This window comes from Ambystoma mexicanum, chromosome 8 (genome assembly GCF_040938575.1).
Source record: "Ambystoma mexicanum isolate Mex_15411 chromosome 8, UKY_AmexF1_1, whole genome shotgun sequence".
In the NCBI taxonomy this organism is placed as follows: domain Eukaryota; kingdom Metazoa; phylum Chordata; class Amphibia; order Caudata; family Ambystomatidae; genus Ambystoma; species Ambystoma mexicanum.
The window spans coordinates 368,351,272-368,377,200 of record NC_090929.1 but is presented as its reverse complement, the minus strand read 5'-3'; positions in this window follow the sequence as shown (position 1 = coordinate 368,377,200).

Genomic DNA, 25,929 nt, shown 5'->3' with positions numbered 1-25,929 from the left:
GATGAAGAAAGACCTACTGAATTTTTCACACAAAAAGGGTTTTAAGTACAGTCAAGATGGGTACGAGCCCTTCGCTAATCAACAAGGAACGGCTAACCAACCCCGTAGAGTGCAGTTTGGGAACATGTATACAGCTCGGGGGGTTCGAGTGATGATGGTTCCATGAACATTAGAGGTGTATGTAATCAGGGCCGTTACCAATGTAGGGGCAATAGTAACTCCAGAAATTGAAGGAGTTTAAGTCGCCCGAATCGTGGTAATCAAGGTCCACCATCTCAACAACAACAGCATTTTTTAGAACAAGGCACAACACGGGACGATTGGGATTATGCACCACATCAAACAAGGAGCCATCAAACCTATTAGTGAACATGTCTGAGTACTTACCCAACACTGATGAGATTGCTGTGTTGAATAAGGGGTTCAGTTTTCGTTCCCACAACAGGTTATGATAAATTCATGACTCAGATTGAAATTCAACAATTGTTACTCAAGATAAACCTACAACAATTTTTAAGGACAAACATTTTGAGACACAAGACAACGAGAGTGGTCTACATAACACATCAGTATTCTGCCCTCCAACATCGAGTCACTCACCAGAAATGGTAGTTTTTGAAAAGAGAATTTGGGATGATTTATCTAAGTTAGCAGAGACCACTAAACAAGGGCCTTTACAAAATTAGACTAGACCAGAACGGGACGCAGTGAAAAGTTTGGCAAACACTGCAGCATTGTACTGTGCAAGGCAGACAAGGGTGGAGCGATTTTTATGTTGAATCGACAAACATACATAGATGTATGTAATCGCCAACTAGAAGATTTGACATTCTATGAAGTAATTGCGGAAGATCCAACAGTGCGTCTACAGGGTCTAATCAACACCAAAGTAGACAAAGCATACGCTCGAGGATGAATCTGCAAACAAGAACACCATTTTTTTATAAGCAGAAAACCCAAGCATTACAAAGTTTTACATCTTACTCAAGATTCACAGATCACTAATAAACCCCCCCGCCCGGCCGTCCCATAGTTTCGGGAACAAGTTCTCTTTTGGAACCCTTATCTAAATTTGCAGATAGACATCTGAAACCTTTTGTCACAGGGATGTACTTGTTCATTCAGGACACAACAGAGATTATTAATATAACTGAAGAATTCCCGTTTGATAACAACACTCAGTTGTTGGTCAGCCTTGATATTGCATCCTTGTACATCTTTATTCCGCAGGGTGCAAGATTAGCATTAATAGAAGCTGTCCTTCTGACCAAAAGAAGAGATGGAATCACACCAAATAGTTTCATCCTGTGGTGTGCTGAACTAGCCCTTACTGAAAACTATTTTTAACAACAAGATGTATCACCAAATCCATGGCACTGCAATGGGGTCATAAGTGGCCCCATCGGCAGCCAACATGTATATGGAGGCTTTTGAACTGCATGTGATATAAAACGAATCAAACACGTTTTTGTCAAATCTACACTTTTGAAGGCGCTGCATAGACGATGCCCTGAAAATCTCAGATGGGGACACAATATCGTTTATGCAGTTTATGACAAGGATCCACGAGCAGAACAAGTTCATGAAGTTCACATTGGTACAGAGCTCAACTGAAATAAATGTCCTGGATATTACAATATGGGCGGATACAGACAAAAACATGCTACTGGTAAAACCGTTCCGCAAGCCTACCGACAGGAATCATTGTTGTCATTTGACAGCTGCCACCGGCGTCATACTAGAGAGAACCTCCCCATAGGCCAAGTTTTACGGCTCAAACGCAACCCACTCAGAGACAAAAACATTTGATTTGGAAGCCCTGGTTTTGAGTGCCAAACTTAGAGCAAAGGGCTAGCCTAAATCAATTGTTAAGAAAGCCTATAGATGGTCTTCAAATAACCATCAGGAAGAGCTACTTGAATACAAGGACAGACCACGAGACATTTAGGAGTTAGCGTATGTGAGCACCTTTTACCTGTCTAACAAAATTAATAAGATCATTAAGAAAAACTGGCACAATCTAGAGGGAGGCGATTGCTCGCTTGTACCACCTTTATGTACCTTTAAATGTGGAGCTAACTTGAAGGACCTACTGACTAAAAGTGATATCTATAAACCAAACCAATCACAGATGAGTATTACTGACACCTGGGGTTTACCAAAACCCACTGGTCACTCCCTTGTTTTAGGTGTTCTAACTGGAGCTATACTAAAAGAATTAAAGAGGTGCACCTCGGCCTTGAGACACCCTGGGTTCAAAGACCATTCACGAATTGCAACTCCCGTATGGTAGTGTATGCCATATGGTGCCCTGTGAATTACTTTACATAGGTATGACAGAAAGAAGGATTAAAGTATGGATTTTGGAACACAGAAGCTGTATTCGAAATAGGGTCTTAACAGCACCATTGGTAGATCATTCCATGGCTATGGAACACTCTAGTGATGCCTTGATATAGACAGTCCTTCTACAGGTGTCTCTGTTTGGTACATCTGCAAATGATAAAAAAAAGACTATTTGTAAAAAAAACAACGCTTAATTATTTTATGCAATTCTGTTGAAAATGGTCTCAATGAAATGATTGATTGGCATGGTCTGTAACGAGTTGAACGTTAGCATAAGCCCTTTTTGAATCGTGGCTATGCATCCCATCTACTATCCCATCTACTATCACGCTACATTGCACATTCATAAGGGCATTGGTGACTTCTTATGGGATCAGCGTGTTTTTGTTGGTGGACTTTGCTATGCCATACTGTTCATATGAAAGCCACTTATGTGATAAGTTTTGTTTTTGAGTGGTTGTCATAAAAGTGATTTTACTAAGATAGAACCAATTGATCACTGGACTCTTTAAAGATGGCCACTGTTTGGTCCGTTGAACCGAATGGAGCCAGAAAGAAAAGACAGAATATGCTCCATTGTAGGTTTTTGTTTTACGTCGCCAGACTGGGCAACGGCAGTCTACGCAGTACTGTTTCGATTGCGGTCGTGGATTCAAGAGGTTTCGATGCTGGGATTTCTACGCACTAACAATGCTACATTAAGGTAATTGGATTGAATGCATTCTGAGCTATGAAACATGGAGTTGCCTGTGACTGTGTGGCAAACAGTTTAGTTCCACTAACAAAGGCTCCATGTTTCCTTGTAGATCCTGAAGAACCATGCGCCTCTGAGCGTCTATGACCAGGCGATTAATAATGAGTAGATGGACAGATACACACTGTGAATGAGGCACGGCTTACGGACTATAAGTGCTGTAACAATACGTTGTTCTGGAATAGTTGCAACCTAAATACAACAAGGGTTAAAATTCTGAGTATAACTTTAAGTTTCGAGTGACTAACCTGGGGCAATCACGAGCAATAGAATAACTGCGTGTCACATCTTTACCCATATTGAGTGAGATGTTATTGTGACAGAACAGAGTTTTCATTAAATGCGGTACCATAAGATTAAAGTGACAGTTATACTGGCATAGCAACATTCAGTGTATTAGGTTTTTTTAAATGTTTGGTGCATTGGCGTATGAGTTCCTCATGGTTGTTATATGATACTGTTTCAAATTGCTGCCTACTAATAAGGCTACTTAACCTGCCGTTTGTCCACATTCAATGAAGTAGACAGAAGTAAGCCCCTGTAAATTATTTATTCACTTATAGGGTGTGACAATTCTTTCAAAGTAGCAGCACTAATTATAGTTGTTTGTACTGTTTCCCCAGACCCAGGAACGAAACTGGAATTAAGAAGCCAGCAATTAAACTCAACACTAAGTAAATATGTGTAGAGAACCTTTCCTCAAAGATCCCTTCCCCTGAAGAAGTTCTTTGATTGTGAATGGAATTGTGATAAGAACAAAACATGTTGGGCTAAGAATCACTGTGAATTTTAGCAGTGTTAAAAAATTAGACATTAGGTTGTTTTAGGACCTAGGTATATATTTGACTGATAGAGTACATTGTCGATTAAGAAGAGTACGACTAAAATTGATTAACGGGATAGAGTGGGCTTCATAATTCCTGCTGATGTTCTCTAGATGCAGGGGCTGATTCATGGAATTGTTTGCGGTGAAAAACGGGGATTTATGCGCCATCCCTGTTTAACAAATGGGGATTGGCGGGCAGAATGGCGCACAAATCCCCGTTTTACGGCGCAAATAATTCCATGAATCAGCATGACAATCTTTTTAGAAATGTCATATAGTACACTAAGTACTGTAAAGCACATGTCACTGTAGTGATTTCTGTATTTGATGTTATTGGAATATTTTGTATGTGTTTGTAAACAATATACCTAATAAAATATTTTATATTTGAAAAGTGAATAGATCATGATGCATTTGTTACATTGAGTGTTGGTTCCACTTGGTACCTGGAGAAACAGCCTAGTGGTGTTGGGATCCTTGGTCTTTTCGAAATAGAGGTCAGGGGTGCAACACACTTACAAAATGTTGAGCAAAATGTGTGTGCCTCAGTTCTACATGGGGTGGGGGGTGCAGAAGCCAGCCTCGTTTTTGTTAAGGGCATTATTAGCTGGAACCTGGGGAGTGAGATATTTCTCTAGAATGTTAGCTGGCAAGCAGAATTTAAAGATAGGATGATAGTCTTGAGCTTTGAGGGACCAAGAGATGTTTTTTAGGAAGCATAGTTACAATAGCATGAAGCAAGAGTGGATTTGAGTATGAGGTGCACTTACACAGCTAGGGCGGAGTAGAGCAGCTAATTTGAAGATGTGGTGAGGTTGCTGCAGGAACCAATATCGATAGCTGGGCCTTAGATCCCGAAATGTAGGCCTTGCTTAGCCTGATCCCTCCTGGGACACTCTATGCAAGTCAAAAGCACAAGATTATTAAGTTGTATTTAGCAATAGCTAAACATGCACAAATCAAGCATCGTCCTGAAAGGCTAGCTGTGTGAGAAGTAGTCTTGAACCGAATAGCTGTATGGGAGACAGGCTGGGGCTACAATAAAGGTTCACGGGTACTCATAAGCCCCTTTTATGGGCAGTAGAGCCATCAGCATTGGGCAAGCCTCTTTTAATAGTAGTGAATCTATAAGCATTGACCCCCTTTCAACCATTGGGGTTGGTGGACCCCTTTTAGCAGTGCCTTAAATGGGAATGCTCTATCCGGCCCTCAGTACATGCACTTCTGACTTTTGGCCATATTGAGGGCCAGGACTTCTCCAAGCTTGAGCAGCGTACTGGTACTCAATAACATTGCCAAACGTCCCACACACATCAGCAGTCCAAAGCAGTTCATGCTCAGTATTCACACTGTGACCTGGGCCACGTCAAAGCAATTGAAAGCACAGCTGCTCTCCCCCTGAAATGTAGCTTTTTGTAAACAAAGCATTACAATAAGGGCAACTCGAGGTTGTTAGCCTCTGCACAGGGGTGCCTAGGGACAGACTATTGTCCACTAAGAGATGTGAATGGGGCTGATAATAAATGGCAGGTAAGCATAGTGTCAATCAAAAGAAATAGTTGAAATTCAGAAATCAAAGGACCCCTCAGTAAGGTCTGTTGCGTCAACCTATTGTTTTACACTGTCTGGGGACACCATGACAATGCTATAAAGTATGTAAGGAAAACAGACCTAATTAATTCTAAAAAATCTGATATCAAATAAACATAGAACATATTTTATTTAGAAAAATACACAATTTCATACAGGATAACTGTGTTTAAATACACAGACCTCACAACCCTAAAACCAGCTTATAACAAATTATTGCACAACACATATAGATGTAAAGTACAAAAAAACACATATTACACATTTAAGATTAAAAAACAACAACAACAATTAACATTAAAAATGCATTTGTTGTGTTCTTATGTATGACCCAACATGTTTCTGTCCAGTGACTCATTGATATCTGACATTCATCAGGGGTAGCTGTTCTCATCAAATAGTAAGCAACCATCCACTTTAGTCCCGGTGGGATGAGATCTTGGGTAACATGTTATGGAAATATAAGAAACAAATTAAACATAATTACAAACTTGCACAACACCATCTTGTCAAGCTTGTCTTGCTCTAAATGCAGTATGTCAATATTCACAAAGGCATCTTAGTTAATGAAGCAGCTTTACTTTTAATTAGCATTTCTAGCGATTGAACCTTGGAATACTTTGAGCTCAAGGTATTTATTAGCAGACTTTTTTTGGGTGCTAAGAAGTGCCTGATTGGGACTAAAAGTAAAGGTGCTTCATTAACCAAGACATCTTTGTGAAAATTGACGTACTGCATTTAGAGCAAGACAAGCTTGACAATATGGTTTTGCGCATGTTTTTTATTATGTTTAATGTGTTTCCTATTTATTTCCATAAAGATTTACCTAAGCTCTACACCCACTGGGACTAAAGTGGATGATTGCTTAATGAGAAGGACTACCCCTGATGAATGTCAGACATCAATGAGTCACTGGACAGAAACATGTTGGGTCATACATAAGAACACAACAAATTATTTTTTTATGATTTTTTATGATATTGATATTGATATTGATATTTTATTTCTATTATTTGTGCTCGTACACAAGTGTTTCAGAGCATGACAAGGCAAGGGAGGGGAACAGGGGAGAAAAAAACAGCGATCTTACTAGGCCCAGTGACATTGAGAACGCACAAGTGCATGGGAGAGGGGGGGCGGGAAATGTGCATGGAAGGCGGGGAAAGTGGAAAGTGTGAAGCAGAGGAGAAACAAATACATAACAATAAATAAATAATAAAGGCAACAAACAGTGGTAGTGCAGCCAGCAATTTGCAAGTGCTAGGTTTAAGGCAGCAGACAGGGTAGGTCTGATAGGTGCAGGAAGAAAAAGGGGAGGGCTGTATGGGGACAGATACAGACCCCAGGAGGCAGTGCAAGAGGGTGACAGGGTGAGCAGATATCTGGGCCCGGAGGACAGAGGGTGGCCAGGTGCACGGTGCCAAGAGAGAACAGATCAGCAGGGGAGAGGGGGAGCGAAGGCAGAATAAAAGAGGAAGGTCTTGAGGTACTTCTGGAACCGGAGATGGTTCTGCTCAAGTTTTAGAGTGGCAGGGAGGCTGTTCCAGAGGGAGGCATTATGTTAAATGTTGTTGTTGTTGTCTTTTTAATCTTATATGTGTAATGTGTGTTTTTTTGTACTTTACATCTATATGTGTTGTGCAATCGTTTGTTATAACCTGGTTTTAGGGTTGCAAGGTCGGTGTATTTAAACACAGTTACCCTGTGCGAAATTGTGTATTCTTCTAAATAAAATATGTACGTTTTGTATTTGATATGGTCGGACTTATAAATTAGCCATTGTGCGACACCATCAGAATTTTTAGAATTAATTAGGTTTGTTTTCCTTACGTACTGTATAGCGAAGCACAGCATTGCATGAATTGTGAAGACTTCAGCAGATAACATTACACTGCATTACATTGTCTTTCACTGTGAATACAGTTTTAAAAATGTGCACGGTTTTGTAGCCTTTTACTGTGGCCTTCTAGTCCGGATGGGTAAAATAAAGCAATCATCCTATTTTTGCTCGACATGTTTCAAAAATGATTTACATGATGCCAGGTTAGTGTTTTATGTATGTTTAAATGCATTGCTATACAACTATTATTTTTTCAAGCCTTAACATATACTTATATTAATAATGAATAGGGAGATATGAGGCCTGGTGCTTGAATCACAAACTGTGCACACATCTTGGTTTCACCACTTAAGCAAATCATGGGTATATATTTGTTTTCATTTTCTTTCTACCTTATTTGCTGAAAAGAAGTGTCCTGAAAAATAAATCCTCCCTAACAATGGGCCCTATTTCAGGGGTCATTTTGAAGTCTCCCAGAGTGGTAAATGAAGTGTAAAAACCATATGTGAAAGATGAATGCATATTATCACTTCATTTGTCACTCAAGGGTATTATCAACGTTTTCACTGACTCGGCTCTGTACCCAGAACAAAATGTACATGTCCACCACCTCATCCGCTCCATTTTTTAAAAAGCAATTGCATATCCGTCAGTATCTGATTCGGATGATGGCAGATATGCCAATACATAAAATAAAAATACAAAACCTTGAAAACCACCTTATTTGCCTGATCACCATACCCCTGTCATGACGTCCATGGATATTTTAACTATGTTCATTTTATGTATAACCTGTATTACATCTATGCGCTCCAATGTTGTAACTTAAACTAAGCTTGCTGCAAGTAACAGCGCCACAATGCCCCTGGGCTGTCTATGCGCTATATAAATGTAAACAATAAAATAAATAAATAAATATGCATTAGATTCCTATCGAATCCTCCAGCTTTTAGCAACTGGTACCCACTGGTGAATTCCATAGGAATTAATGTAAATGCCTCATGCCATGCATATACATTGCAGGAGGCATTTACGCTGGCACTACGAAGCTCAAAGAGTGCACTGAAACTCAGGTTTGCCTGAATTTCCATGCAATTGTGCTTTGTGGTGCAGGAAATTACAAATTGTATGGGGGGTGGGAGTGCCAACACACCAGTGTTAGGGAGAGCGGCCACCTCTGTGCAATTGGCAGAGGGAAGAAAATGAGCCCCTTTCAACCAAGGAGCACGCATAATATTTTGCCCTCATAAAATCTGCAGGGCTAGTTTTGGATGATCAGGTTTAAAGTCAGGTTACGCGGCTAAAGGTGTGCAGAGCCACTCATTAGTATGATCAGCTTTGAAGCTAAGTTGTACACCTATCTGCTCGTTTCATTTATGCAGCCACACTGTGTCCAGCAGGTTTCAAGGGAGAGTTTACCAGTGGCTGTTTCTATTTAAGCACCGAAGTTTAGCTACAGATCATAGCGATTCGTTAAGAATTAGTTACCTTTCTGACCCTCCTTTTTCATCAAAGTCTGACAACTTTTATACATCCCTTATTGGTGCCAAAACAGGGCAAAATATGTATGTGATTGATGGACAAATTTGAGACGTGACTGCATTAGGCTGAATCAAATGTCAAGCGAATGACGTAAAAGTACCCCATTATATAGAGTCTTTGGTTAAAATCAATGATTGTAATATTTCAATGTGCCAAGGTCCCAAGACCAAAGTTAAAATAAATCAGGGACTTACAAAGAGTGAAATAGGGTGAAACTATGATTGGAACTAAGACAATTGCGGAGAGACCAATAGAAAGTGATACAAATAGTTAGAACCACGGACCAAAACACCAATAGAAGGTGCGACAAGTGGTGAACTACATGCCTGGGCGGTGAGACTGGGTGAATTTCATAAAATTGGGTCAGGTAGACCCAACAGAGCCAGACCCCGGCACAAGAGCAATATTTTGATGTTAGCGGTAGTGGGCCCCGTCACACTTAAAACCTAGGTTATTGAGTACCTGCCTTTTTTTGAGTAAGTCTGCCACAGTGAGCGTTGGCTGTGCTGTGCTTTTCACTGGATCTGATTCGTATTCAGGTTCTGGTTTGCAAGGCCATTTAGCAGTGAAGATAATCAGACCACAGCTAATGGAGCAGCACGCGGGGAGCGTCCTGTCAGGGGATTGGGCGGAAATCTGCCAGGCAGGAAAGCTAAAGTGCGAATCATTGCTTCCATATGACACCTGCTGCATGGAACACATCGCGTCACCAAATAGGGAAGCAGGGCAATGGCATTCCAGGGAAACTTTTCTTTCCCTCCCTCCATTACGCACTCGCACATCATGTTTACTATGCTCGTGAAGTCGTGCTCATGGGAACAGAAAAACACAGACTGCCACAGCAGATAAGGGCGACCTGTTTGCAGGCCTGCCTGAAGATGTGTGGGGCCCCATTACATCATTATGGTTGGGGAACCCCTGCTTAGAGCGAAAGCAGTCTGAGGCACCTGTGGGGTGCGTACATTACAACGGGGACAGAGGTTACATACATTACAATGGGGACAGAGGTTAATAGCCACCGATTATCATGAGACAGCCAACCAGTAAGGGGCTTACAATTGTTCTTTTATAATGCGCTTAATACCAGAGAACACTTTCTAAGCACGAGACCGGGATTTGAACCTGTGTTGCTATGCATTGTCTTGCTTCCAGGACAAATGCATTGCCCCTAAGCTGTCCTCACAGCCCGAAGGTTAAACACCAAAGGGCCCCGCTTCATGGAATATTCGCCCGGTTCAAAGTGTATTTTTGCAAAAATGTGTACTGCAAAATGACTTTGCCTGGACTTTGCATGAGAAAAAATACACTTTGCTCGGTTCCATGAATCAGGGTGTGTCTCGGCAGTGCAAAGTCACTTTTCAGCAAGGCAAAGTAACTTTGAACGGGGCAAATATTCCATGAATCAGTCCTTAAATGCACACTGAAGAGTTATAAATGCTTCGTTGTTAGCAAGTGGTGATTCGGATGAGCCAGTTTTAGAAGGCAATGAGGTGATAACACTTATGTTTATCCCTTGGGAATTGACGGCCAGAAAGGCTCCTGGAAACACAGCTTGTAATGTGAGCGCTCAAAGTGAACATTTTGAGCCCAAAACGAAAATAGAGGAATTAATATATTGCTGTGTTACAAAAATGATTACTGGCAGCACGGGGACAGTTGCTGGGACCCTCCCTGAGGCTTGAGGCCCCTTTCATTTGAAAAAGTTGAAAGGCCCTATCACTGTCCCTACCTGTTTGTATCCTGACAACATGCTGCATCCTGGCAACTCTTCACGTTCCATGCCAGAGTAAGAAAATTGAGCATATTGTAAAAACAAATACAAAAGTAGTAGCATAGTTCAACGTGTAGAACATTGCAGCCTTCTCTGCTGGGTGTAAACTGAGCAGTGAGGGGTGGGCTGGGTGCATTTTGCACTCAGATCCGTGGCTGCAGACATGTCTCTTCTTTGCAGATAGACGAGTAGTGTGCACCCACAGCTTGACACGTGTTGGGCTTCTAGTCTCCAATGATCCCTCACTATTGACAAGGATGGCTGTGGCTGATGGGATTTGTAGTCTGAAACATTTGGAGAGCCTCAGGTTGCAGACCCCTAACATAGACCCACCACGATACCCTCCCCCTTCTTGGTCACAGTGCCAAGAGACCCCTCTGGTGGTGAATACCGCAATCTAGAATAACATGATGATGACAGACCTGTGACCTCCAACCTTATCCTTATGTTAAGTGCTATTGATCGCCTGTGCACGTCCTTGGCCTTTATTTATTTGTTTTCGTGTATTGTCCTAATGCATACCAAATCCATATGTACTGATGTTTGCCCCACCATTTCCTTTTTGAGAAACAGTGTTTTCTAATGTAGTACTACGCATGTATGGAGGGATGAACAGACAGACAAACGGACCAAAGGAGGGAGGGATGGATAGATAGATGGATGGATGGATGATGGATGTATGTATGTATCTGTGTATTGACTCCCAGACGGGTTGAATGGATGGTTGGACATACTGATGGATCTATGGACGCATGCATTGATGTGTGTTTATGTGTGCGAGTGGTTGCATGGATTCATTAGTAGGTGAATGAATATGTGTGTTGGTGGTTGGGTGGATAAATGTGTTTGCGGTTGGGTGAATAGATAGGTGGGTAGATGTATGCATTAATGGATGAGTGGTTTGGATAGTGGTTACATGGATGAGTGAAAAGATTAGGAATGCAGTGGGTAAATGGATGAATGAATAGGCTAATGGGTGGGTTAGTGAGTGGATAGGTTAGTAGCTGGGGAATTAATTGGTGGATGGACATTAATCAGTTCGGGCATTCGTCTGATGGGCAAGAAGCATCAAAGGCCCAGGGTTGCCACCCTGTGTTTGGTCACCATCCTTCCCCTCTCCCCTCAAGCCAAGGGCACGTCAACAAATACAAGGCAATTAAGGCACATATTAGCATAACTCAAGGGCTTGTCAGACTCTATAGAGGACCTCCCTCCTCGGTCATCAGGTAAACAGTCATCTGTGCCTACACGGTGCATGTGCCCATGCAGGACAGATAGCTCACATCGTTGGGTGCGTGTCTGTCAGATGTTTGGTTATGCTGCCTTTAACGTGTTAAAATCCAGTAAAGAACCAAACATCATGTATGTTTACTGACGTTGAGAAAACGTGCCACTAATATTAAGAGAAGTTCAGCAAGAACCTCCATCCATGTACTGCTGACACGGCCGTGCTATAAACGGGTGTAGAAGTCTTCCCATGTTTGGGCTGTGCTAATGAGTGCAGAATCACTCCCAATATTGTGTGTGGAGAGGAAGAGTGGAACATTTTTCGAACTGGCTGGAGTCCCTTCCTCTGGTCCGCTGTCTGCCCCTTGATCCGCCCCTGTGAATTAATAATTTAATGGATCGATAGATGGATCGTTGAGTGGACAGACTCAGGAGTTAGCAGCTGAATGTATGAGTGGGTGAGTTGCTCTATGAGTGGGAGATATTCATGGTTCACCCCGTTCTGCATGTTTTTGCACCACTCAAGCCGGTTACACTGATATGAATAACATTCACAAAGTGCCTATTGACCAGTCATGGCAGACCTCTTGCCGTGGAAAGTTGCTGGCGGCTGGGGGAGGTCTGGTACAAGTTCAGCACCCACAGCAGCAGCTATGCTTGCTAGTTCTGTTCAGAGATTGTAGGGGAACTTTGAGGCGCTTCCTCCTGTTCGCTGAAAAGGTGTCACTGAGAGGGGGGCAGGCCCCTACAGTTGGAACAATAGCCCCAACAAGGTATGTCAGTGAAAAAAGGCTGTGTAATTAGCAAACAATGCCAATGTTAATATTAATGTTAAAGGATATTTGTACCGTGCACTATCACCACCGGAGTGGTCCCCTGGCGCTCAGGCGGCTCTGAAAAAAAAGGGAGGGGTGGGTGAGTTAGTGGGGATAAGCTGGAAAAGTGCAAGAGAGCAGTGATGTGCTGTTGGCAGCCTCAGCCTGGTGGGTCCATTGGCTGGGCTTGGGGTGTTTTTCAGTCGGTAGTCGTCGTGTGCTGTTGTGCAAGTCTATGGCCCTCATTACAGGTTGGGCGGTCTGGAATGAACAGTAGCGGTAAACCCGCCACCACTGTTCATTCCAGACCACCCGAACCAGAGTCCTGCAGGCGGGAGGTGATCTTCCCACCAGGTCTGACCTGGCGGGTTGAACACCTCCCGCCTGCAGGCGGACGTGGAAACACCAGTACCATCACGAGATGGTGCCGGTGTTTCCACTTCCCCATTCCCATTGAGTCCTATGGGACTCAATGGGAATGGGGACTTACACCATTCCGTCTCCGGGATTCCCAGGACACCAGGGTAGTAATGCCCTGGTATTTCCGGGAGTCACGGAGGCGGAATGCTAATACGAGTCCGGCGGTAACCAGGCAGTTTTACTGCCGCGGTTACCGCCGGACTCGTAATGAGGTCCTATGTATGGTTTGGTTTGTTGTTGTAGTGTAGTGAAGTTTATGGGGATTGCTGCGTTTTAGATTTGTGGTTGTGTTTGGTTAGAGTTTGAGCTGTGTATGCAGAGGGATGAAATTGTTAGTCGATTGATTGGTTGGTATTGCTGTCCTTGCAGTTGTGTGTGGGTGTGATGCTTGCTATCATTCATAATTCCATCTGAGTGTGGCATTGCTATTCTTCAATATTCTGTCTAGATGTGAGGCAGGCCAGTGATCACGACTCTATCCAAGTGTGGCACTTGTCATCATTCACAGTTTCATTTAAGTGTGGTGTATGCTAACATTCACAATTCTGTCAAGGTGTGACGAAAGCTAGAGTTAAGAATTCCATCTAGGTGTGGCACATGCTAACATTCACATTTCTATCTAGATGTGATGCCAGCTAAATTTGAGAATTCCATCTAAGTGTGGAACAAACTATAATTCTAATTTCTATCTGGCTGCGACGCCAGTCAAAGTTGAGAATTCCATCTAAGTGTGGAACAAACTATAATTCTAATTTCTATCTGGCTATGATACCAGTCAAAGTTGAGAATTCTATCCAAATGTGGTACATACTAACATTCACATTTCTATCTCGATGCTCCGGCAGCTAAAGTTGAGAATTCCATCCAGGTGTGGTAAATACTAACATTCACATTTCTGTCTAGCTGCGACGCAAGTCAAAGTTGAGAATTCCATCTAAGTGTGGCACATACTAACATTCACGTTTCTATCTAGATGTGACGCCCGCTAAAGTTGAGAATTCAATCCAGGTGTGGTACATACTAACATTCACGTTTCTATGTTGATGCAATGCCTGCTAAAGTTGAGAATTCAGTCCAGGTTTGCTACATACTAACAGTCACATTCCAGCCGAAGTTGAGAATTCCATCTAAGTGTGGTACATACTAACTTTCACATTTCTATCTAGATGCAATACCAGCTAAAGTTGAGAATTCATCTAAGTGTGGCACATACTAACATTCACGTTTCTATGTTGATGCAACGCCTGCTAAAGTTGAGAATTCAGTCCAGGTTTGCTACATACTAACAATCACATTTCTATCTCGATGCGACGCCAGCCGAAGTTGAGAATCCCATCTAAGTGTGGCACATACTAACCTTCACATTTCTATTTAGATGCGATGCCAGCTAAATTTGAGAATTCCATCTAAGTGTGGCACATACTAACATTCACGTTTCTATGTAGATGCAACGCCCGCTAAAGTTGAGAATTCATTCCAAGTGTGGTACATACTAACATTCACATTTCTATCTTGATGCGATGCCAGTTAAAGGTGAGAATTCCATCTAAGTGTGGTACATACTAACTTTCACACTGCTATCTAGATGTGACGCCATCTAAAGTTGAGAATTCCATCTAAGTGTAGCACATACCAACATTCACGTCTCCATCTAGATGCAACGTCAGCTAAAGTTGAGAATTCCATCTAAGTGTGGCACATACTAACATTCACGTTTCTATCCAGATGCGACACCGGTTAAAGTTGCGAATTCAATCCAAGTGTGGTACATACTAACATTCACATTTCTATCTCGATGCAACGGCAGCTAAAGTTGAGAATTTAATCTAAGTGTGGTACATACTAACATTCTCATTTCTATCTAGCTACGACGCCAGTCAAGGTTGAGAATTCCATCTAAGTGTGGCACATACTGACATTCACCTTTCTATGTAGATGTGATGCCTGCTAAAGTTGAGAATTCAATCCAAGTGTGGTACATACTAACATTCACATTTCTATCTCGATGCAATACCAGCTAAAGGTGAGAATTCCATCTAACTGGGGTACATGATAACTTTCACGTTGCTGTCTATATGCTACGCCAGCTAAAGTTGAAAGTTCCATCTAAGTGTGTACATACTAACATTCACATTTCTATGTTGATGCAACGCCTGCTAAAGTTGAGAATTCAGTCCAGGTTTGCTACATACTAACAATCACATTTCTATCTCGATGCGACGCCAGCCGAAGTTGAGAATCCCATCTAAGTGTGACACATACTAACCTTCACATTTCTATTTAGATGCGATGCCAGCTAAATTTGAGAATTCCATCTAAGTGTGGCACATACTAACATTCACGTTTCTATGTAGATGCAACGCCCGCTAAAGTTGAGAATTCATTCCAAGTGTGGTACATACTAACATTCACATTTCTATCTTGATGCGATGCCAGTTAAAGGTGAGAATTCCATCTAAGTGTGGTACATACTAACTTTCACACTGCTATCTAGATGTGACGCCATCTAAAGTTGAGAATTCCATCTAAGTGTAACACATACCAACATTCACGTCTCCATCTAGATGCAACGTCAGCTAAAGTTGAGAATTCCATCTAAGTGTGGCACATACTAACATTCACGTTTCCATCCAGATGCGACACCGGCTAAAGTTGCGAATTCAATCCAAGTGTGGTACATACTAACATTCACATTTCTATCTCGATGCAACGGCAGCTAAAGTTGAGAATTTAATCTAAGTGTGGTACATACTAACATTCTCATTTCTATCTAGCTACGACGCCAGTCAAGGTTGAGAATTCCATCTAAGTGTGGCACATACTGACATTCACCTTTCTATGTAGATGTGATGCCTGCTAAAGTTGAGAATTCAATCCAAGTGTGGTACATACTAACATTCACATTTCTATCTCGATGCAATACCAGCTAAAGGTGAGAATTCCATCTAACTGGGGTACATGATAACTTTCACGTTGCTGTCTAGATGCTACGCCAGCTAAAGTTGAAAGTTCCATCTAAGTGTGTACATACTACCATTCACATTTCTATCTAGCTGCGATGCCAGTAAAGTTGAGAATTCAATCTAAGTATGGCACATACTAACTTTCACATTTCTATCTCGATGCGATGCCAGCCAAAGGTGAGAATTCCATCCCAGTGTGGCACATACTAACTTTCACACTGCCACCCAGCGGCAACGCCAGCTAAAGTCGAGAATTCCATCCATGTGTGGTATATACTAACATTCATATTTCTCTCTAGCTGCGACGCAAGTCAAAGTTGAGAGTTCCATCTAAATGTGGCACATACTAACATTCACGTTTCTATCTAGATTTGACGCCCGCTAAAGTTGAGAATTCAAATCAGGGGTGGTACATACTAACAGTCACATTTCTATCTCGATGCGACGCCAGCCGAAGTTGAGAATCCCATCTAAGTGTGGCACATCCTAACCTTCACATTTCTATCTAGATGCAATGCCAGCTAAAGTTGAGAATTCCATCTAAGTGTGGCACATACTAACATTCATGTTTCTATGTAGATGCAACGCCCGCTAAAGTTGAGAATTCAATCCAAGTGTGGTACATACTAACATTCACATATGATTCTCGATGTGACGCCAGCTGAAGTTGAGAATTCCATCTAAGTGTGGTACATACTAACTTTCACATTTCTATCTAGATGCGATGCCAGCTAAAGTTGAGAATTCCATCTAAGTTTGGCACATACTAACATTCACGTTTCTATGTTGATGCAATGCCCGATAAAGTTGAGAATTCAATCCAAGTGTGGTACATACTAACATTCACATTTCTATCTTGCTGCGATGCCAGCTAAAGGGGAGAATTCCATCTAAGTGTGGTACATACTAACTTTCACACTGCTATCTAGATGTGACGCCATCTAAATTGAGAATTCCATCTAAGTGTAGCACATACCAACATTCACGTCTCCATCTAGATGCAACGTCAGCTAAAGTTGAGAATTCCATCTAAGTGTGGCACATACTAACATTCACGTTTCTATCCAGATGCGACACTGGCTAAAGTTGCGAATTCAATCCAAGTGTGGTACATACTAACATTCACATTTCTATCTCGATGCAACGGCAGCTAAAGTTGAGAATTTAATCTAAGTGTGGTACATACTAACATTCTCATTTCTATCTAGCTACGACGGCAGTCAAGGTTGAGAATTCCATCTAAGTGTGGCACATACTGACATTCACCTTTCTATGTAGATGTGATGCCTGCTAAAGTTGAGAATTCAATCCAAGTGTGGTACATACTAACATTCACATTTCTATCTCGATGCAATACCAGCTAAAGGTGAGAATTCCATCTAACTGGGGTACATGATAACTTTCACGTTGCTGTCTAGATGCTACGCCAGCTAAAGTTGAAAGTTCCATCTAAGTGTGTACATACTACCATTCACATTTCTATGTTGATGCAACGCCTGCTAAAGTTGAGAATTCAGTCCAGGTTTGCTACATACTAACAATTACATTTCTATCTCGATGCGACGCCAGCCGAAGTTGAGAATCCCATCTAAGTGTGGCACATACTAACCTTCACATTTCTATTTAGATGCGATGCCAGCTAAATTTGAGAATTCCATCTAAGTGTGGCACATACTAACATTCACGTTTCTATGTAGATGCAACGCCCGCTAAAGTTGAGAATTAATTCCAAGTGTGGTACATACTAACATTCACATTTCTATCTTGATGCGATGCCAGTTAAAGGTGAGAATTCCATCTAAGTGTGGTACATATTAACTTTCACACTGCTATCTAGATTTGACGCCATCTAAAGTTGAGAATTCCATCTAAGTGTAGCACATACCAACATTCACGTCTCCATCTAGATGCAACGTCATCTAAAGTTGAGAATTCCATCTAAGTGTGGCACATACTAACATTCACGTTTCTATCCAGATGCGACACCGGCTAAAGTTGCGAATTCAATCCAAGTGTGGTACATACTAACATTCACATTTCTATCTCGATGCAATACCAGCTAAAGGTGAGAATTCCATCTAACTGGGGTACATGATAACTTTCACGTTGCTGTCTAGATGCTACGCCAGCTAAAGTTGAAAGTTCCATCTAAGTGTGTACTTACTACCATTCACATTTCTACCTAGCTGCGATGCCAGTAAAGTTGAGAATTCAATCTAAGTATGGCACATACTAACTTTCACATTTCTATCTCGATGCGATGCCAGCCAAAGGTGAGAATTCCATCCCAGTGTGGCACATACTAACTTTCACACTGCCACCCAGCGGCAACGCCAGCTAAAGTCGAGAATTCCATCCATGTGTGGTATATACTAACATTCACATTTCTCTCTAGCTGCGACGCCAGCCGAAGTTGAGAATCCCATCTAAGTGTGGCACATCCTAACCTTCACATTTCTATCTAGATGCAATGCCAGCTAAAGTTGAGAATTCCATCTAAGTGTGGCACATACTAACATTCATGTTTCTATGTAGATGCAACGCCCGCTAAAGTTGAGAATTCAATCCAAGTGTGGTACATACTAACATTCACATATGATTCTCGATGTGACGCCAGCTGAAGTTGAGAATTCCATCTAAGTGTGGTACATACTAACTTTCACATTTCTATCTAGATGCGATGCCAGCTAAAGTTGAGAATTCCATCTAAGTGTGGCACATACTAACATTCACGTTTCTATGTTGATGCAATGCCCGATAAAGTTGAGAATTCAATCCAAGTGTGGTACATACTAACATTCACATTTCTATCTCGCTGCGATGCCAGCTAAAGGGGAGAATTCCATCTAAGTGTGGTACATACTAACTTTCACACTGCTATCTAGATGTGACGCCATCTAAATTGAGAATTCATCTAAGTGTAGCACATACCAACATTCACGTCTCCATCTAGATGCAACGTCAGCTAAAGTTGAGAATTCCATCTAAGTGTGGCACATATTAACATTCACGTTTCTATCCAGATGCAACACCCGTTAAAGTTGCGAATTCAATCCAAGTCTGATACATACTAACATTCACATTTCTATCTCGATGCAACGGCAGCTAAATTTGAGAATTTAATCCAAGTGAGGTACATACTAACATTGACGTTTCTATGTAGATGTGATGCCTGCTAAAGTTGAGAATTCAATCCAGGTGTGGTACATGATAACTTTCACATTGCTATCTAGATGCTACGCCAGCTAAAGTTGAAAGTTCCATCTAAGTGTGTACAGACTACCATTCACATTTATATCTAGCTGCGATGCCAGTAAAGTTGAGAATTCAATCTAAGCGTGGCACATACTAAATTTCACATTTCTATCTCGATGCAATGCCAGCCAAAGGTGAGAATTCCATCCCAGTGTGGCACATACTAACTTTCACACTGCCACCCAGCGGCAACGCCAGCTAAAGTCGAGAATTCCATCCAAGTGTGGTACATACCAACATTCACGTTTCTAACAAGATGCGACGCCAGCTAAAATTGAGAATTCCATCTAAGTGTGGCACATGGTAGCATTGTTACACCTGTCTAAAGGTGATGCAGGATAATCTTGACCATTCTTTATGTGTGTGTCACTAGTAATCATTGGTTAGCACGCCAGTGTGTAGTGGAGTGCAGCATGTACAGTTCAGCCAAGAATGGAGTTAGGTTCATGGTCAAGGAGTCTCTCTAGGCATGCAGGAGCAATTCTATGGCAGTTTACGCTATGGAAGGTAAGGTAAAGTGGCAAGGGCTTTCTGGAGTAGAGTGCTTTCTCTACACCCCGTCCATGCCACACTCAAGTTTTATTTGGTGTCTGGCTTCCTTTGCTTCCACAGCGGACACCTGCAGACACATCTCAGAGGCGCCAATGCAGGAGCTGCCCTTTGCCTTGGGGCCCCCAGTCCCTTGGGTTGCAGGGCAGAGGGCTGCCAGGAGACGTCCAGAATCCGTGTGGAGTTAGCCAATAGGAGCCTGTGGGGGGCGAGGGACAAGGCTGGGGGATGTGGCGGCTGGAGCAGGGAGGCCGTGAGGGAAACGATGGGGGGTGCGGGACTATAGTATGATAAAAGGGGTCAGGAGCACCCCAGAGGCCCACGCTTACCTGAGGCCTGGATGGAAAGGCTCAGGAAGCGATGGTGCAGCGGGCTAGACCCACGCCTCCATCCATGTGGAGTTAGCCAGTAGGAGCCTGGGGGAGGGCGAGGGAGGCGGGACAAGGCTGGGGGAAGCGGCGGCTGGAGCAGGGAGGCCGCGAGGGACACGCTGGGGGGTGCGGGACCATATTATGATAAAAGGGGGTCAGGAGCACCCCAGAGGCCCACGCTTACCTGGGGCCTGGATGGAAAGGCTCAGGAAGCGATGGTGCAGCGGGCTAGACCCACACCTGCATCCGTGTGGAGTTAGCCAATAGGAGCCTGGGGGAGGGCGAGGGAGGCGGGACAAGGCTGGGGGAAGCGGCGGCTGGAGCAGGGAGGCTGCAAGGGACACGCTGGGGGGTGCAGGACCATATTATGATAAAAGGTGGTCAGGAGCACCCCAGAGGCCCATGCTTACCTGAGGCCTGGATGGAAAGGATCAGGAAGCGATGGTGCAGCGGGCTAGACCCACACATGCATCCGTGTGGAGTTAGCCAATAGGAGCCTGGGGGAGGGTGAGGGAGGCGGGACAAGGCTGGGGGAAGTGGTGGCTGGAGCAGGGAGGCCGCGAGGGACACGCTGGAGGGTGCGGGACCATATTATGATAAAAGGGGGTCAGGAGCACCCCAGAGTCCCACGTTTACCTGAGGCCTGGATGGAAAGGCTCAGGAAGCGATGGTGCAGCGGCCTAGACCCATGCCTGCATCTGTGTGGAGTTAGCCAATAGGAGCCTGGGGGAGGGCGAGGGAGGCGGGACAAGGCTGGGGGAAGTGGCGGCTGGAGCAGGGAGGCCGCGAGGAACATGCTAGGGGATGCGGGACCATATTATGATAAAAGGGGGTCAGGAGCACCCCAGAGGCCCACGCTTACCTGAGGCCTGGATGGAAAGGCTCAGGAAGCGATGGTGCAGCGGGCTAGACCCACGCCTCCATCCATGTGGAGTTAGCCAGCAGGAGCCTGGGGGAGGGCGAGGGAGGCGGGACAAGGCTGGGGGAAGCGGCGGCTGGAGCAGGGAGGCCGCGAGGGACACGCTGGGGGGTGCGGGACCATATTATGATAAAAGGGGGTTAGGAGCACCCCAGAGGACCACGCTTACCTGAGGCCTGAATGGAAAGGCTCAGGAAGCGATGGTGCAGCAGGCTAGACCCACGCCTGCATCCGTGTGGAGTTAGCCAATAGGAGCCTGGGGAAGGGCGAGGGAGGCAGGACAAGGCTGGGGGAAGTGGTGGTTGGAGCAGGGAGGCCGCGAGGGACACGCTGGGGGTGCGGGACCATATTATGATAAAAGGGGGTCAGGAGCACCCTAGAGGCCCACGCTTACCTGGGGCCTGGATGGAAAGGCTCAGGAAACGATGGTGCAGCGGGCTAGACCCACACCTGCATCCGTGTGGAGTTAGCCAATAGGAGCCTGGGGGAGGGCGAGGGAGGCGGGACAAGGCTGGGGGAAGCGGCAGCTGGAGCAGGGAGGCTGCAAGGGACACGCTGGGGGGTGCGGGACCATATTATGATAAAAGGGGGTCAGGAGCACCCCAGAGGCCCACGCTTACCTGAGGCCTGGATGGAAAGGCTCAGGAAGCGATGGTGCAGCGGGCTAGACCCACACCTGCATCCGTGTGGAGTTAGCCAATAAGAGCCTGGGGGAGGGGGAGGGAGGCGGGACAAGGCTGGGGGAAGTGGTGGCTGGAGCAGGGAGGCCGCGAGGGACACGCTGGAGGGTGCGGGACCATATTATGATAAAAGGGGGTCAGGAGCACCCCAGAGTCCCACGTTTACCTGAGGTCTGGATGGAAAGGCTCAGGAAGCGATGGTGCAGCGGCCTAGACCCATGCCTGCATCCGTGTGGAGTTAGCCAATAGGAGCCTGGGGGAGGACGAGGGAGGCGGGACAAGGCTGGGGGAAGTAGCGGCTGGAGCAGGGAGGCCGCGAGGAACATGCTGGGGGATGCGGGACCATATTATGATAAAAGGGGGTCAGGAGCACCCCAGAGGCCCACGCTTACCTGAGACCTGGATGGAACGGCTCAGGAAGCGATGGTGCAGCGGGCTAGACCCACGCCTGCATCCGTGTGGCGTTAGCCAATAGGAGCCTAGGGGAGGGGGAGGGAGGCGGGAAAAGGCCCGGGGAAGCAGCGGCTGGAGCAGGGAGGCAGCGAGGGACACGTTGGGGGGTGCGGGACCATATTATGATAAAAGGGGGTCAGGAGCACCCCAGAGGCCCACGCTTACCTGAGGCCTGGATGGAAAGGCTCAGGAAGCATTGGTGCAGCGGGCTAGACCCACGCCTGCATCCGTGTGGAGTTAGCCAATAGGAGCCTGGGGGAGGGAGAGGGAGGCAGGAAAAGGCCTGGGGAAGTGGCGGCTGGAGCAGGGAGGCCGCGAGGGACACGCTGGGGGGTGCAGGACCATATTATGATAAAAGGGGGTCAGGAGCACCCCAGAGGCCCACGCTTACCTGAGGCCTGGATGGAAGGGACCCGTTGAGGGACTTCAGAGCTAATAACGGTACCGCAAGTTGCGGTACCGTTATTAGCTCCATCCCCATTCCCATTGAGCCCTATGGGGGCTCGAATGGAAATGGGGAATGGTTCCCGGAATGGGGACTTACCGGGTCCTCCAAGGTTGGAATGACCCGGTAAGTCCCTATTTTGGGAATCCGGACCCAGAATGCGGTAAGGGGGCAGCCATGGCATTAATAGTGCCATGGCTACCGCCTACCGCCTAATGAGGCCCATTGAATACTCTTACAAATCCTTATGAGAACTCAATGTCCCTATGGAAACGGGGATCGATAGGAACTTTGTGGCATCTGAGACAACACCTGACACAGTGACCAGGTGCCATACTTCGATGTATATGGTGAGGGCTTTCGTCGCAGCATTGAGTGAGGCGTTACGAAGTTCAGAACCTGCAGCGAGTTTGTCAGAGGTTTAGATGGCGGTCAGGTCTGTGAATATAAACAATATCTCTGCACAGGAACTTTTGCACCCCCATCGAAGATGGCTGCATGGTGGCTTATTCAACATTGCAAAGACCAACGCATCTCAATGTAACATGACAGTGGAAATGTTCTGTGTCAGAGGAGGTATTGCAACTTGTCTTTCCTTGAAGGTAGAATCCCTTGACGTCTGTTCATTTCAGTCCTCACACGACACATTGGCCCTCATTACGAGTATGGTGGTATTGAGGTGGTAAATCCTACAAAATATCGCCAAACTCAATTAGTGTTACTGCCTCTTGGTCCCGCAGATTTATTTGATCTTATAAATTAGATAAAATAATCTTTAAGGACCCGAAGGATTACAGACCTTTAGGCCGATTCATGGAATTCCTCACAAAAGTGTCGCACGCGGCTGGCGCACAGCGTGCCCGTGCGAATGTCTGCACCAGCTGCGTGCGATAAAATCAATTTCCGCGCACAGCGTATTCATGGATTCTCACCTCCAAAAGCAGTCGTGGCACAGAGCGGCGCAGCGACCCTGCAGCAGCGCCAGTTACGCCCCCAAGAATGCCCTTGCGCAAGGAAAAGCCATCAAGATCGCAAAACCATTGCAAAGGGCTGCGCCAACCCTGTACCAGTTTACCGGACTTGCAAACAGCAAACGCAAAGCGGGGAGCGTGTATTACGGGTTTCGGGAACACGCGTGCGCGAGAAGTCTCACACGCGATCTGGCCTAGGGGAGCGTGTGCGTGTATTTCAGAGGTGCGCGAGAAGTTCCACATGCGATCGGGCCTGGGGGAGCCTGTGCGTGTATTTCAGGAGTGCGCGAGAAGTTCCACACGCGATTGGCCTGGGCGCGTGTATTTCAGATGTGCGCGAGAAGTTCCACACGCGATCGGGCCTGGGGGAGCGTGTGCGTGTATTTCAGAGGTGCGCGAGAAGTTCCACACGCAATTGGCCTGGGCGCGTGTATTTCAGAGGTGCGTGAGAAGTTCCACACGCGATTGGCCTGGGCGCGTGTATTTCAGATGTGCGCGAGAAGTTCCACATGCGATCGGGCCTGGGGGAGCGTGTGCGTGTATTTCAGGGGTGCGCGAGATGTTCCACACGCGATTGGCCTGGGCGCGTGTATTTCAGAGGTGCGCGAGAGGTTCCACACGCGATCGGGCCTGGGGGAGCGTGTGCGTGTATTTCAGGGGTGCGCGAGAAATTCCACACGTGATTGGCCTGGGCGCGTGTATTCCAGAGGTGCGCGAGTAGTTCCACACGCGATCGGGCCTGGGGGAGCGTGTGTGTGTATTTCAGGGGTGCGCGAGAAGTTCCACACGCAATTGGCCTGGGCGCGTGTATTCCAGAGGTGTGCGAGAAGTTCCACACGCGATCGGGCCTGGGGGAGCGTGTGCGTGTATTTCAGAGGTGCGCAAGAAGTTCCAAACGCGATTGGCCTGGGCGCGTGTATTTCAGAGGTGCGCGAGAAGTTCCACACGCGATTGGCCTGGGCGCGTGTATTTCAGATGTGCGCGAGAAGTTACACACGCGATCGGGCCTGGGGGAGCGTGTGCGTGTATTTCAGGGGTGCGCGAGAAGTTCCACACGCGATTGGCCTGGGCACGTGTATTTCAGAGATGCGCGAGAAGTTCCACACGCGATTGGCCTGGGCGCGTGTATTTCAGAGGTGCGCGAGAAGTTCCACACGTGATTGGCCTGGGCGTGTGTATTTCAGATGTGCGCGAGAAGTTCCACACACGATCGGGCCTGGGGGAGCGTGTGCGTGTATTTCAGGGGTGCGCGAGAAGTTCCACACGCGATTGGCCTGGGCGTGTGTATTTCAGGGGTGCGCGAGAAGTTCCACACGCGATTACAGCAGGGTACGTGTATTTCAGGGGTGCGCGAGAATTTTCACACGCAATTTCAGCAGGGTACGTGTATTTCAGGGGTGCGCGAGAATTTTCACACGCGATTTCAGCAGGGTATGTGTATTTCAGGGGTGTGCGAGAATTTTCACACGCGATTTCAGCAGGGTACGTGTATTTCAGGGGTGCCGGGGAGTCCTACATGTGATTTGGCAGTGTGGGTCCTCCCAGGTGTCCCCTGTACACCCTCCACGGCCCCTGCAGGCAGCCCACACCACAGGGGACTACCCTGCATCCCTGGCATGTCCCGCAGGCAGCCCACCCAACATGGGCATGCCCCCCAGCAAAGGCACATGTCTCCTTGCACTACTGATCACCAACTCATGTCCCCTTGCACCCCCACCCCCAGCATTGCGGGGCACCTGCCAGCAGGCCCCCACTCATGTCCCACTCATCCCACTCATGTCCCCCTGCATCCCCACCCCCCAGCATTGCGGGGCACCTGCCAGCAGGCCCCCACTCATGTCCCACTCATGTCCACCTACACCCCCACCCCCCAGCATTGCGGGGCACCTGCCAGCAGGCCCCCACTCATGTCCCACTCATGTCCCCCTGCACCCCCACCCCCAGCATTGCAGGGCACCTGCCAGCAGGCCACCACACATGTCCCCCAGCCAACATGTCATCACAATCTAGATCCCTGGCCCTTATGGTCAGCCTCCAAATGCAAAACACCCACTCGAGTATTGCATCCACCCACTTAGAAATGGCAATGACATGATAGAACCCCAATAGCAAGTTTGGAAATGAACACCTGGCCATCACATACACCCAATGGGTGTCAGTGAATCTCAAAACCCATATCATGATATGCATGA